Source organism: Grammomys surdaster, unplaced genomic scaffold (genome assembly GCF_004785775.1).
Source record: "Grammomys surdaster isolate TR1022 unplaced genomic scaffold, NIH_TR_1.0 493, whole genome shotgun sequence".
Classification (NCBI taxonomy): domain Eukaryota; kingdom Metazoa; phylum Chordata; class Mammalia; order Rodentia; family Muridae; genus Grammomys; species Grammomys surdaster.
In genome coordinates, this window is record NW_021604912.1 from 1,038,337 (window position 1) to 1,054,353 (window position 16,017).

Below are 16,017 nucleotides of genomic sequence, written 5' to 3' on the forward strand. Positions count from 1 at the left end.
AATTCCTTTTAGTAATTTGGGCTTGCCAAAGAAATCTACCAACACTTAATTCAGGAGAAGCTCTGTCCTTGCCTAGAAACTTGAATAGCTTCTCTTGAAGAAGGGCCAAGCAAAATAATAATATATTCTCCAAGATTACCCCGACTTTGTCTCCAGACTAAGAGTTAAGGTTTAGAAAACATCACATAAGGAAGCATCGTTTCCATAGTTTTCCAGAACAATGCAGCCTCTTAATAAAGATTTACTGTAGCTAGGCTAGAAACGTGAAAATCTTAGTGAAGATACATCTTGAATAGATGATGTTGGGATAGGGACAGACACAGGAAGCTAGCCAACTAAGAACTAAGAACAGTCAACTAGAACTCTAATTAATGTTCTATCAAAGTCACTGAGAGTAATTATTAAGGATACAAACATTAATAGACAAAAGAAGAAAAATCATATGATCATATAGCTAACAAAAAATCGTGTTGAAATTCAACACCTATTATATAATATACAATATATATTAAATGTATAATGGTATTTTATATGTAATATACATTTATAGTCTCAGGAAATTAGAAATGAAGAAGACATACCTTAAAAATAAAAGACATCTATAAAAGCATATAGCTAGTTTCAAACTTAATGATGACTGTCTAAATGCTTTCCCTTTAAGATTGGATCCAAGAAAATATGTTATATTTTACCAGTGCTGTTTAATATAAATATGCAGACTCTAACAAGCAAAATAATATAAGAAAAATAACATAAATGACATAGACCAGAAGAAAATACTATCTTTTTGTTTGAATGTGACATGATTATGTAAACAGTTCAATAAAATATATTCATTTTAACATCCTCAAACATACCCTTGGTAATAAGAGGTCAGCTAGAGAATATAAAATCAACACACAGAAATTAATCACATTTCTATATACTGAAAACAAATCTGCTGAGTATGACATATAAAATAATATTTATAATTGCTACAAAAATAAAACACCCACACAAATACAAATATAGTAATATAAAATAATAAAAAGAAAAGATGGTGGGAATTAAAGAAGTCCAAAGTATATGTGGAGAGGCAATATCCATCGACTCAATGAGTACTTCCCTTAAAGTAACTTAGAGGTTTGATAGATTGCCTCTCAAAATAACAAGACTGTTCCTAAAGATATACCTGAGTTTGTCATAGAACTCATCTATGTGACAGTGCATTCATTCTAGACTATATAAAACAATCCTGACAATAGAGTAAAATGGGAAGAACCATTCTGTCCAATATTTAGCTGGGGACTAGACAGTGTACATCAGACTACTCTTTTTTCTCTCTCTCTCTCTCTCTCTCTCTCTCTCTCTCTCTCTCTCTCTCTCTCTCTGTGTGTGTGTGTGTGTGTGTGTGTGTGTGTGTGTGTGTGTGTGTCTGTGTGCGTGTGAAATGTTACAGAAAAGATCCCATGTATATATTTTGCCTAGTTACCTTCAACTGGAACATCTCTCAGAATTATAGCACAATATCAGAGTTGGGAAATCCATATGAATTCAATTCATAGATCTTACTGGCTTTCTTTTCTTATTGATAAATGTGTACCTGTATATGTACATATGTTTATGCTCAAAAGTAAAGAGATAAATTCTTAGAGAATATTCTTAAATATTTTACACAGCAAAGGCTTATAGTACTGAACAGAGATATATTCATTTGAATGATGATGAACCTGGAGTCAGAATCCCCAGGTCAGTAGAAGAATCACAACCAATTATACATAACATTTGAAACTCACCATCAGTTCTATGATTGTGTGCTTTTCAATGCAACACTGCTTCCATTCCATTGTCAATTCTCAAACTTGATCCTGTATCACAATTTTCAAGTGTCTGGTTGAATACTTCTAGATCCTTATTACATCACTTCAAAAATTTAAAATTTTGTATTTTAAAAATTATTTCTTATGAGTGCAGATATTTTTCCTACATGCATATCTAAATGCCACTTATATGGCTGGTGCCATAGAGGCCAGGATAGGGAATTGAATCCCTTGAGTCTGAAGGTATAGGCTGTTGTGAGTTGCTATGTGGTTGCATTGACTTGGACCCTAATCCTCTGAAAGAATAACCTCCTCTTAACCACAGAGCCATCTTTATAGCCTCAAATTCTCATTTCTAAAATGTTTCCAGGTATATTGGGTTACTCTTTCCTAAGAGAATAAAAGGTGGGGACGTGGCTACACAAGCAGGTTCGAGAATTCGAGAAATTTAGTGGCAACTGTCCTCTGTATGTTAGATATCCACAGTGAAAGATATTAGTGTAAAAAGAAGCTCTTTAATATAAATGGTGGTGCTGAGATCCCAGACTGACTGAGGGTAGGTGGCAGTTCTTAATCACCAGAAGCAAGGAAGCTGTGTCTGATGTAAGTACTATAATGAGGAGGAAGGCAGGCAAGGCAATCTCCATGTCTTGATTGCCTCTATCACTCTGTAGAAATTTGTGTGATGAAGGTGCCTTTGATTGAAGGTTAAGTCTAACCCATAGAGGAGAATCCTTCAATATCATCGTAAGTTGACAAGGTAAAGATCCTGATTATGCCCTGAGGGATCTATGCCAGAGTTATACATGAACTCCAGGAAACACTCAGACTATTTACAGACTGTTGGGGGATCTTCCCATATAACATTAGCACAAGGGTTCCACAATGCCCTTAGTCTCCATTGGAATAATTTGTATGGAAAATTCAGCTATTAAATAGACTTTGGCTGAAGCTTATCTCACACCGGTCCAGAGGACATGTAAAGCTAACATGCTCATTTGTTTGTGTCTTGAATGGTTAATTAGCATAGACGAAATGTCAGGATTCTCTAAAATTGTCTTGCCTTCCAAGACAAGACACTAAATCAGAAACTATAATAGGAACATTAAAGAAGCTTACCATTTAAGACTTTAAGTATACAGTAATAGTGGTCTTCTTCCTATATCTCTTGAATATCCCTGACCTTCAAAAGAGAGTTGGATGTGGTAGACCATGAACCCTGCCATTAGAAAGTAAATCACCATAGTGGAGCATTGACCCACACTACCATGTTGATGTCATTGCTGATACCAACAACTGATAGAGTATCTGGTGTTTACTGTGTGGCTTTTAACATATATCTATGGATTATTGACTCCATTTAATAAGCTTAGTAAGAATCGCAAACAATGTGTAAGTAAAAAGAAGATAAAAGAAAGAACAAGCCAAGAAACATGTGATCTCTAAGGGAAGAAACTATATGATCAATGAAATAATACAGATGTGATATATAATTAATATATGTTGTATGTTTATATTGACTATATGTTATATCATTGCCCTCCATTCATGACATAGTGTTTTATTGAGAGGACATTGTGAATATACAGTGAAATATTACTGATTTCTGAATTGAATATTACCAAAGATTACAAACCATTTTCAATAGACATTTGAGGGATGATACATCAATATTACTTGGAATGACGCCTGGCTCTGCCCCATGAGGGGACTCTATAAGATCAAAAGTAAATTGTTAGTTTTTATTTGTTCTGCCACTAAGAGAAAAGGCAGCTGTTTCTAATATGTTGAAAAAAGTGTGAACTGATAGGAGACTATTTTTTGTCTTGAAAGCTTTAAGTTTTAAGCTGGGCCTTTATGAAAAAAAAAAAACGTTATAGGTCATATTTAGAATCCATCCAAAGATGCCTTTCCACTAATGACACATGACTGGTAAATCTGATCATGTCAAATCTTTCTTTAACAATGATAATAATGTGTTATTTTTTTAAAGTAAGCTGTAATGGGGGTGGTGGTTCAGAGCACACACCCAAGAGTTCTGAAAACTGTTCATCTTTGTTGTATTGGCATAGTCAGTGACTTGGACATTCAGCAAGAGCAGTTGAGCAAGTTTTATCAGCAAGCAATATTTTCAGTTACGTTTCAAGATTAAGAATGGGTTTAAACTTGCTGAATGTAATTGACCCTCAAGTCACTGTAGCTTTAGTAGTTGCTTATTGTATTAGTTTAGATGCTAGCACTGCATGTGCTGTGCATATTCTGGTTTTATTAAAATAAAAAGTTGAACTGAAAAAAAAAACTGTTCAGAGATTTCTCTGCAGAGAACTACTTGCATTTAATAAGGAGTTGTTTTCATGTGACTGAGTAGACATAGGGCACCCAGCTAAGTGTGTCTGGAGCTGTCCGTCTTGAACTGGAAACTATCAGACCTATCAACTTATATAGCTTCTAGATAATAATTTACACTATTGTGTCAGTGAGACATTTGAAGTTGGAGTTTGTCTAATTTACAGTCCTACATCCATGCGTCAGTTGCATCAATGCCTCACCCTTGTTTATACCTTCAGCCATGCTAGGGGTGCTCTACCCAAAACTGAAAAAAACCATAGTAGGCTTCTGGTCTTGTTTCTAGATGAGTTAGTACAACATCCAGTGCCAGTTTTAAATACATGGCTTCTTCAACACTCTGCATTTCTTGGGTAGAAAGTGTATAAAAAGCAATCTGATTAGTGGGAAAGTCTTTGATTAGTATGACTCAATCACTGGATGTGAAAGGAGAAATGGTCAGGCATAGGCGTACACAGACTAACACCAGGTTCTGAAAAATGATTTAGCTTATTGTAAGCATCCTGCGATGATGATGCTGCTGATGATGATGATGATGATACTTAAACATTAAGGACAAACAGCTAGCTCTGAGAAAAAGCTATTTTCATAGTCCCAGGGGAGTAGTCTCCGAGCATGTAAATCTTTACATGCTACTTTAATCCTTCCAAGAAGTGTACATTCAGAGGAGGTGTCAATAGCCAAGCGAGCTGAATGACTCATACTGACTAACTGGAAAGTTAGCCAGCAACTCCAATTACGAGCAGCCAACTGAGCAGAAACTATCTTTGTGTACACTCTAAGCCGGTTCCTGGGGATCCAGACCCATGCCTGTGTCTTCTGCCCTTGTCAGTACACATTCTCCTTCCAGCCTGTACTTTCCTAATTGCACCAAGGCATAAAATGCCATTTAAACTTTGTGCCATCCAGCCCTGCACCATCCAGGAGTGTGCCAATTAATTCTCTCTGGGGGAGACCTGTGGGATCTGTGTATCTTGGATATTCTTATTTTTTTCCTCTCTATAGACCTTCCTAGGCAAGTGCACATCTTATGGCCACGGTAGTGGTAACCCCACAATGCTGATCCTGAGTTGCAATCAAGCATTGTCCCACTTTGAAAGACATTCTCATATTAGCGTTCTCCTGATGAATACTCCTTTTCCCTGACTTTCTTGCTTCCCTGGGATTACACTTTCTTTCTTAATTAGTAGCCGCAGGCTCTTTGTTCTGGGTAATCCATGCTAAGACAGGTATATACTATTTTTATCTCCATCTTAAAGATGAGAAACAGAATCAAAAAGGAAAGTAACAACTTGTTGAAGGTCACATCTAAGTCCTTCACACAGGACTGCTCTGCTACAAGCTAGCTCTTAATTAATGTATTTAACAGGACAGACGTGATCGAGTTGCTAACAACAGCTGGGGTAGTAAAACTCCATTCTGTAGAGTAAGCAGTAGTAGGTAGAGTGGGGTGGTTTATAGTGATATAACTGAAGTATAAATGATCAAGCATTCAGACTATCATCTGTCAGTAGAAGGAGGAGTTTTTTTTTCTTGTGCCCCAAAGGCAAGTGTAATGTACAGCACAGAGAAGCATTCTGTGACTGACATGTAATATGAATGTGGTGAGGAACGCCTTTTTTGTTCTTGGTGCTATTTGCTTATTTGTTTGCTGGCTTGCTTTTAAAGTTGAGGTGAGAGGAGATGCTGGCATAGAAGAACAAAGATGAGGACACGACTACAGAGCAAAGGGAATTTCTTTGACATGGTGGCAGGTAAAAAAATTGGTATGATGTTAACGGAAAATTAATGACGTAGGGCATGGATGATGCTAATGAGTCTTGGGAAAGGAGAATGACTTGTGTGGTAATAATAGCTTGCAAAAGTGGATAAGGTATAAACAAAAGAAGCTGGCTCTTTTCTCCTACACAAATTTCTCTCTCTGTCTCTGTTTCTCTCTGTCTCTGTTTCTCTCTGTCTCTGTTTGTCTGTCTCTGTCTCTGTCTCTGTCTCTGTATCTCTCTCTCCTCTCTCTCTCTCTCTCTCTCTCTCTCTCTCTCTCTGTGAGTGTGTGTGTGTGTGTGTCTATGTGTTTCTTTTGGTTTATGTCATGAAAAGACAATCATTTATACAGGCCTATGTGATATATCTTTCCTATAATTAAAAGAAAATAAATTTCTTATTTCTGATCTCCAAAGATAAAGTTTTGTCACATCCAGTATTATACTGGTTACACGTGAGAAAGTTTGTGAGGTAGACAGCCACCCACAACTCTTCTTCAAGCAGACAATTAAAAGATGGAGTGAGTGAACTAAATAACAAAGAAAACTATCTTTTATGAATTTCGCAGTATTTATGCTACCAGGAGCTAACACTGATTAAGGATTTTTTATGGTCTTTTGTGAAATCTATGCATTTCCAAGAAAAAGCCAATTTGTATAAACTAAACTTTGTGCCTTTTAAGCAACAGAGGAAGTTTCAGTATCTACTTAGTACTCATTTTATGGCAGCTGCTTATTTCATTGATTAGCTTCCATACTATTCTACATGTATATTTTATTTCTGATTAGTATGCATTCGTTGGACATGTTAATGATATTAATTATAACTCACATGTTAAGCGCATATCCTGATAAAATAACTATTTCCATGTGTATTAAGCAAGAACAAGAAAAATAAACCACAATTCCAGTTCACTCTCTATTTTATTTATATTTTTTTGGTTTTTCAGTTTTTCGAGACAGGGTTTCTCTGTGTAGCCCTGGCTGTCCTGGAACTCACTCTGTAGACCAGGCTGCCCTCGAACTCAAAAATCCACCTGCCTCTGCCTCCCAAGTGCTGGGCTTAAAGGCGTGCGCCACCACTGCCCCGCTCCCTCTCTATTTTTATAAATGAAGTTCTGTATGAATCCAATCTCACTCCTTACAAATGTGCTATGGGCTCTGTGATTCAAAGGCAGAATTTAGATTCTGCAGCAGTGATAATGTTATGTCTATAGCTAAGGACATCTGGCAGGTAGTCTTTAGAAAATGTTTAATGACCTTGATACTAGGCAGTACGTGCCCAAAGACAGAAATTATAGGAAAGTAAGTTGGAAAACACCAGAGGATAAACATAAACATTGACTAAAGTTTCTTTGGGAACAATCCAGGAACTTTTATGATGTTCAAAATAGAAATCTATCTTTAAAATGCTCTTGGATAAAAGCATGAGAAAGAAGCCCTCTCTATAGTGGTTAAGCCAGAAATGGAAAACTACAGATCAAACTGCCCTTACAAACTTGCTCCAGATTCTTGTTCTGTGGGATACACAGTCTCTGCCACTTCATACCCAGTCTTTGGTCCTACCTAAGTTAGCATCTTCTCACTGGGATGTGAGTCACATAGCCATCTGTGAGATGAATGGTCCACTCTATTGAATTACAATTACAGGCTTTTAATCAGTTCACTATTCCACACAGTTTTGATTTCCGACAGTTACTCTGTAGAAACTAATTTAATTGGCTTTTACCTCAAGGCAGAACCATGAGAGAATGTAGCCTAACCATTTGGGAGACTTTTTTTTTTTTTGGCTGATTGAACAATTTAATCTTCAGGACCCTGTTCCTCATTAAAAAGTGATTATTTCCATATTTTTATTTGAAATATTTTGAATTGCTTTTCTAGACTAAATGCATAGTTCCTTACACTTAAGGATGAGCTATTGACCTACAATGTCAAGTTCTACATACAGAACACCTTACACAGGAAGCTATAGAAGAGTGACACAGAAAACCCTTATCATCTCTTGGATGTTTTTAGATCAATTTTTTTAAAACTATGGAAGAGTTTGTATTAAAGTGCATTGCTTGATTACTTCATATTGCTGCAGTTTTAGACTATTGAAGACAGTTCACTGAGCAATGTTGTTCGGGTGTCTGTGTATGAATGTATTTCTCTAGCAATTTACTATGGCCTATGGCCAGATTCTCAGTGGGATACACTGCATAGCAACAAGATGCCAAGGCTTTTAAACATACTCAAGAACTAAAATTATCAATCATCCAGTCATGAGGGGAAATACAATAGCCAAAGTTGGTAACTTTATCTTTCCCTTCAGTGAATTTTCTTTCTATTGGAAGGGTTAGACACATGAGAAGCAAATGTGCAAAGTGTTTGCTAAGTGCAGAAGTAAGATGGAGAGAACTCTGATGGAATATCCTACAGAGCCATCTCACAATAAAAAATTGCATCAACAGCCAACAAGAAACCCACATTGTGGATCAAAGTGACTCATATCCTGAAACATCCAGGGTGACTATTTCCTGTTCCAGTCTCTGTGACACTTTTTTTTTTTGCCTGCATTCTCTGAAAATAGTCTTGCATTTTTTATTGTCAGGTAATCAATTACCCCATCAAGCTGTCTGCCTTCTTGCTTCTGCCATAGGGACCCTCATTCTCTGAAGTTGATGTCTACATATTTCTTATTTGATCCATTGCATGTTAAATTTATTAGTCTGACTCCCAAAGCCCCAGAGTTTCTCATGGCTGTCTCTGTGCTATTAATATAAAGCAAAGCTTTGAAAGCTTGACATTGCCAATATTAGGGGACAGATGATAGCTCAGTGTGAGGAGCTGCACTGTAGAATGTAGGGTGTTTAGCATGGCCATGGCCTCCTCTCTAACCATGTCAATAACAACCTCCTCTATGACCCCCATCATACTTTTGACAACTAGAAAACATTTTTCCTGTCACTGCCAAATATTTCCAGGCATCCAAATTCTGTTTTGTTAAAATGGATAAGATGTAGGCTAGTTAAGCTAAAGGAATAGACAAATGTTCCAGATTCTTGACAATATTTAGGCCCAAGCCATCTACTCCAGCTAGATTTCAGCTTCAAGTCATTTGAAAAACGTATAGTTCTCTGAGAGTTACACCAAAGTCAAGTGTTAGATTTCCTTTGTGAGATAATTCTGCTTTAATGTTGATATAATTTGAATTCAAAACATCTCTACACACTTCATTTATTGAAGATTTGGACCACAGGATGTGATGTTATTTGGAGATGTTGAAACCTTTGAGAGGTAGGGTTAACAGTGTAGGGCAGGAAGGAGTCAGGTCATTTGGGGCACATCCTTAAATGGGATATTGAGACTCTGATTCCTTCCTCTTTCTTTGTTTCTCTGCTTCTTGGATATCATGAAGGAAACAAACATAATCTACCATGATCTACTTCTGAGGATATTTTGAGCCACCAGAGGCCCAAAGCAACGAGTCCAGTGATGATGAATTAAAACCTCTTAAAACAAACTTTTCTAATTTTATCATTTGTTTACCTCAGAAATTGTGTCACAATGGCACACAGATAACAATATTTTCTAGAAAAATTACAATGTTTGCCCATCTTATTGGGCAGAAAGCTTATTGTAGCTGAGAAAAGAATTTTATTCAGTTATAAACAGCACCATACTTTCATTTGAAAAAGAAAAATATTTCAAAACTGTGATGTATATACAGTGTCCGTCAATACCCATGCTGTACTCTACTTCTGAGACTGACATGGATTTCTAAATTCTTGGGCTCATCAAATCTTTTTGTTTGTCAACAAAGGCCTGAGTACTTGGAATACTGATGCCATGATGTTGATAATCAAGAAGATGCAAACCACACAGGGTCCATATGAGCACAGGATCCATATGAGCACAGGATCCATATGAGCTCAGCATTTTTCTTCTTACCATGTTGCTTTTTAGTGAAGACTATAGAGAAATAGATATAACATATAGGAATCACCATTTACGAAGTCAGGTTGTTATAGTATTAGAAATTCTTTATTACTATCTTTTAATCTATCAAAATCTACCTCTGAATCCCAGCCTTACATCCTAGGCTCTGAAATGGTCAAAGTTTTGGGAAGACTTCTCTCATTCTTGGTCAGACATATATTGGTAATTAATTTTTGTAGACATCGGGTAGTTTCTTCAAATCTCCTACAGACTTGTTCTTGGCAAATGGAAACCCAACAGGGACACATGCCGCTATGATCCTCACTGCTCTGCTACCTCTACAAGAGTTACACATTTTAACCTGAAGGCAGAGACTCTTCTTCAACTCACAAGCCCCTCCCTTTTATTTTTGCTGTTCCTCATCCTTAGTGGTGTGCTCATGTGAAAGCTCATCCATTCTTTTTGAGTTTAGTGCATAGAAGGAGTTTTTAACCTAACATCATTTGTTTTCTACAGTTTTAGACTACTTGAGACAGGACACTGTCAAAATTCTGGCTACATACTTCAAACAGGAAAGAGGTGAATACAAAGCAAAATCCAAATATGATATGCACTAAAATAATAGACAAGAAAAATAGATCCATTCCTCCCAGACTTATTCAGCATAGTTCTTGAAGCCATAGCTATAGCAATGTGAAAGGAGATGGAAGTTAAAAAAAAGAGAGAATAAATAGGGAACAAATGACAAAGTATCATTATTGGCGGGTAATATTACTTTATATCTATTAGAACCTAAAACTCTAGCCAGAAAAAATTTTCAACAAATTGACAGGACTCAAAGTGAACAGAGAAAAGTTAAGAGCACTCCTACATAACAAAGCAAGAATACCAAAAAAGATATCAGAAAAATAATCTCATATATAGTAGAGTTAAAATCTAAAATATCTAATGATATGATCACATGGTTTCTGTTCTTAAGTCTGCTCCTTAATGCTGGATTGCATTTATTGGTTTATATATGCTGAACCATCCCTTTCTATCTAGGAAAAAGCTCATTTGTTTGTTATGGATAACATTTCGTCTTGTTTTCATTTTAATTAAAATATAGTTACATCATTCTGCTTCTCTTTCCTAAGTCCAGCCCCTCTCCTATGTCCCTTTTCCAACTTCTCTATGCTTCTTTGCTTCCTCTCAAACTCATGACTTCTTTAGTTTGATCATTATTGTTATATCATGCATATGCATGCACAAATGCATGCTCTCTCTTTCTCTCTAGTTCTCTCTCTGTCACATGCACACATCCACATGCATACACACACACAGACACACACAGACACACACACACACACATGCACTGCTCTTATACTACGTCTTCTGCCTTCTATGATGTTCTGTGAGCTGCAGGTGGAGGAGTTATGTCATAAATGTATCTAATAGAGCTTAGCACCGCAAGGTAAGTTGCTTTCTGTACTTTTATCAGTTGTGGTTTTCTGTTCTGGTCTCCCTCTAATGCAAGAGAAGCTTCTGTGATAAATGATAACTGTTTCATTTATCTCTGAGTATAAGGATAAAATTTTAAATTGCAATTAAGGATTATATTGATTTAGGAAAGTGAAGAAAATAGGTTTCCTCCAAGATCCATGACCTGACTAGTCCCCGGTGATTTGCTAGGTTCTCAATACCAGACAAGATTTATCTCCTATTGAGAGCTCCTCAATTCTTAATTGGATAGTTGTTGGCTACTGACACAATATGAGTACCACTATTGAACCCTTAGTGATATCTTATCAGATTGGCTATTTTTGTGGTTCATAGGCATTCTGACTTTGTGTAACTATTGATGGTTCATTCTGCTGACAGCTTATATAGTAACTTCTTATACTATGAAAGCTATCCCTCTAGGATAAGTTTTTTATACCATATTCAGTTCAAGTCTTCTAATTCCTACGTCCCCAAGACATGATATCTTCCTCAGCAATAGTAATTTACCTGAGTAGCGTAATTTCTATTTCATTAATTTTCACCCTATTTTAATTATCTCTTCATAGCTCCTTGTTTTGAACATTATTTATTCTTGGTTTCCCTATGACTTCAGGTACATAATTAATTTATTAACATGTAATCTCTATATTTTGAAATATACATATAGTATGGTAAATATGACATGAACATATGAAAAAAAGACTTTTGACAAAATTAAACATGACTTCGTGATAAAAAGTTCTTGGGAATCTAACAAATAGAGGGGACATATCTCAACATACTAAGGCAATATGGAGAAATTCCGTAGTTAACCCTAGGTTGAATAGAATAAAACTTAAACTACTCCCACAAAACCAAAATGAACACAAAAATGCCCATTCTCTTCACTTCTATTCAACATAGTACTTTAACTCTTTGTTAGAGCAATAAGACAATTGAAGGAAATTAATAAGGACACAAATAGAGAAGCAGTAATCTGAAGTACCTTTGCATGCAGGTAGTGTAATTCTATTGAAAGAAAGAAAGAAAGAAAGAAAGAAAGAAAGAAAGAAAGAAAGAAAGAAAGAAAGATCCTAAATGCTCCATGAAAACTCAAACAGCGGATAATGACATTCAGCAAATATTCAGACAGAGAATTACCACACAAATATCAGTAACTTTCTTATGCACAAATGACAAACTTACTGAGGAATACATTGAGGAAACGACTCTGTTTGCAACAACCTCAAAAAAATCACTTTATCTGGCATGTATATAGATGATGAAATGAATGACTTGTACAGTAAAACTTTAAGACAATGAATAATAAAGTGTGAAACAAACAGCATAAGATGGAAAGATCTATGCTCATGAGTTAGTAGGGTTAATAATGTTAAAATAGATATCCTAACAATGCAGTTAACAGATTCATTATGATTCCCAGCAACATTTTAGTTTTTAAAACCTGAAAGAAAAATCTTAAATTTTTATAAAAGCATAAACAAGCAAGGATAGTGAAAACATTCCTCAACAATAAAAGAAATGATAGAAGTAACCCATCCCTGATTATAACTTATGCTAGCTATAGGGATATAGTATTAAAACTACCCAGAACTGGCATAAAAAAACAGACACATTTAGAAATTCTTCTTATAGAATTGAAGACCTGTTTATAATTCCAGACATTATGATGGCATTGACAGAAGCAAAAAAAAAACAAAACACCAAAGTTAAGAACGCATTTTCAACAATTGGTGCTGGTCAAATTGGATAGCTGTATGTAAAAGAAGAAAAGTAGATTCAAACCACACAAATCCATCTCCAAGTGTTCAAGAACCTCAATGTCAGACCTAATATCCTAAATCTGATAAATATGCTTGAAATCATGGCACAGAGAAATGTCTCTTTGAGCAGGACCACAGTAGCGTAGACATTAAGATCGTGAAATAGATGGCAATGAACAGAGACTGACAATAACAGTCATTCCTAAATAAGTTATCTTCATCAAGAGCACCCCTGGCAACCTTCAATACTCAGGGAACTATGTGGAAAAGAAGTCGGAGGATTGGAAGAGGGAGAGATGTTTGCTTGTTTGTTTGATTGATGTTGCTTTGGTATTTTTTGATTTCTTTGTTTGTTTTCATTTGGGGGTATTTTGGCATGTGCTTTTGAGAGGAGTAAGAGAGAGTGAACTTGAAATTCTGAGGAAAAGGGGGTAGGAAGGATCTAGAGGAGTGAGGAAAAACATGGTAAAACTACATTATATAAAAAATGTCAATTTAAACAAGATAATCTGAAGAATGGGGCCCCATGAAACAGTAGAGGTTCTGTACAGCAAAAGACATTATCATTCTGTCAAAGAAAAAGCATACAGAAAAGGAAATAATCTTTATTACCTATGTATCTGACAGAAGTTAGTCTATAGAGTACACAAGGAATTTGTAAAAAAAAATAATAATAACACCAAGAAAACAAACAATGAAACTAAAATAATAGGACATGAAACAAGATAGAGTTCTCAAAGGATGAATTAAAAAAGAGCTGAGAAAGAAGCTGAATAGGAGGGTGGCCCCATAGGAAGACTAGCTAACCCAGGTGCCTGAGATCTCTCAGACAACGAGCCATCATCCAGGCAGCATACACAGTCTGGTCCGAGGCCACCAGCACATATACAGTGACTGCCTGGTCTGGCCTCAGTGGGAGAAGATGTCCCTAACCCTAGAGAAACTTGAGGCTTCTGGGAGTGGGGAGGTCTGGCGGAGTGTGGGGGAACATCCTCTTAGGGATGGAGGAAGAATGGTATGTGGAACTGTGGGTGGTGGGGTGGACCATGAGTGGGGCAATGACTGTATTGTGAAAAAATAAAAGTAATAAAAAATAGCTGGGAAATGCTTGTTTTAATGTTCAATCTATCCTTGAGCATCAGGCAAATGCAACTTAAAGCTACTCTGAGATTTCATGTTCTTCCAGAAACCTAAGATACAATATTAAAAGATAAAATGTACTGACATAGTATGGGAAAATGGACACATTTATCAACTGCCTAAGGGAATAAAAATTGGTATGATCACTTTGGAAATCAGTGCGAAGTTTCCTCAAAAACGTGGAAGTATACCTACCACACCATTTAGCTATAATAGTCTTGATCATATACCCAATGGATTTTATATTCTAATATAGCATTATCTACTGCTCTGTTCACAATGACCACAATGCAAAAACAACCTAAATGTCCATCAACTTATGAGTCGATAATAATAATGTGGTACACTTACATGATGAAATATTATTCAGCTGTTAAAGACTTAAATTACACAAATCAGAGGTAAGTAGATAAAAATAAAAAAAAAATCATCAACCTGAGTTACAGAGAATACAGAGATACAGAAACGGAGATACAGAAAGACAAATATATTTTCTCTCATCTGTGGATGAAGTTTTGAATATATATGCTTCATTTGTAAAACTTTCTGAAGTTAGAGAACTAGTAAATGATCATTGGAGATATGGAGATCTTTCAAGGGAGCAGTATGAAATACAGTGAGATAAAGCGAGAAAGACGAATAGAAAAGGAAGGGTTAAAGGGGTCAAGGTAGAAGAAGGAATAGGGGGTAGGGCTAAGCAACACAAACCAGCGTTTTGAAAAAGTCATAGGGAAACTTTTGTAAAAGCTTCCTAAAATGTATCTACATACATATATTGAAAAGAGTTTATATTTATTTGTGAGGAGAATCACACTCAATTAGGTATCACCCAGCCTAGAAAAGAAAAAACACAGTTCCACGAGTATGTTATTTCTTTTTCAGTTGATGGCTGAAATAATATCCCCCCAGATCTCTAAACATTACATGTTATTGTCATTGCTCCTGGTTATCCTCTACAACTTGACAGTTTGACCCTATTGCTGATGACATCACACACTTGAGTCATAAAACATGAAGAAATCAAGCAGATAAAGACGTGGATACTTCCTTTCTGCCAGGTAGCTTTCATAGTGCTGGAAGTTAGTGTACACAACCAGAGGAGAAAAGTATCAATCGTTTTACATATCTATACACTCTGGGAGCTACAATAAGAACTGCCCTGATATGACATGCTCACTGCTGCAATAATGCCAAGAAGTAGAACCCTCACCTGGTAAAGAACTTGTAGCTAGATAGATGTCAGCCCCCAAGAAAGCCTGCTATTATAACTTTGCTAAATTTAATCTTAAAATAACTCTTAATGATGTATAGATTTATCCAATTGAATTAATGAATTTCTTAGAGCTCACCAAGCTGTTTTTCCTTGGATTGAAGGCAAATAGACCAACGTGCAGAAAAATAAGAGACTTTCGAGTACTCAGTCCTAAATGGGATGTCTACATCATACCTTTCCCTGCAAGGTTTAGCAATCATTGAGGAACAGAAGGGAAGAAAGTCTATAAGAGCCAGAGGTAGTAGATGATTCCAAAGAAACAGTGATTTTCAGACACAAAGAGGCAGAGGCACGTATGAACTTACACTGAGTGTTACAACTTGCATAAGATCTATTCTAGTTCAATCGAGACAAAATTTAAGCAGGAAGTAAGGGAAAAGAGTATAAATCCACCACGCTCCTCCATGACACACCCTATGGGCAAGAGTATCTGAGCAACAGAAATTATACTCAGATTTTAAAAAGAAACAAAGAGGAGGGAGAAGGAAGGAGACAGGAAGGGAGAAATAGGGGAGGGAGGGAGGGAGGGA

The 16,017-nt window shown here is 36.2% G+C and overlaps 1 protein-coding gene across 1 annotated transcript in view; it reads left to right on the forward strand.

The window, feature by feature from the left end:
- The window catches only part of Agbl1 (ATP/GTP binding protein like 1), a 739,063-nt gene that overhangs the window by 647,417 nt on the left and 75,629 nt on the right, over nucleotides 1-16,017 (forward strand). The gene's annotated exons all lie outside the window — the stretch shown is intronic.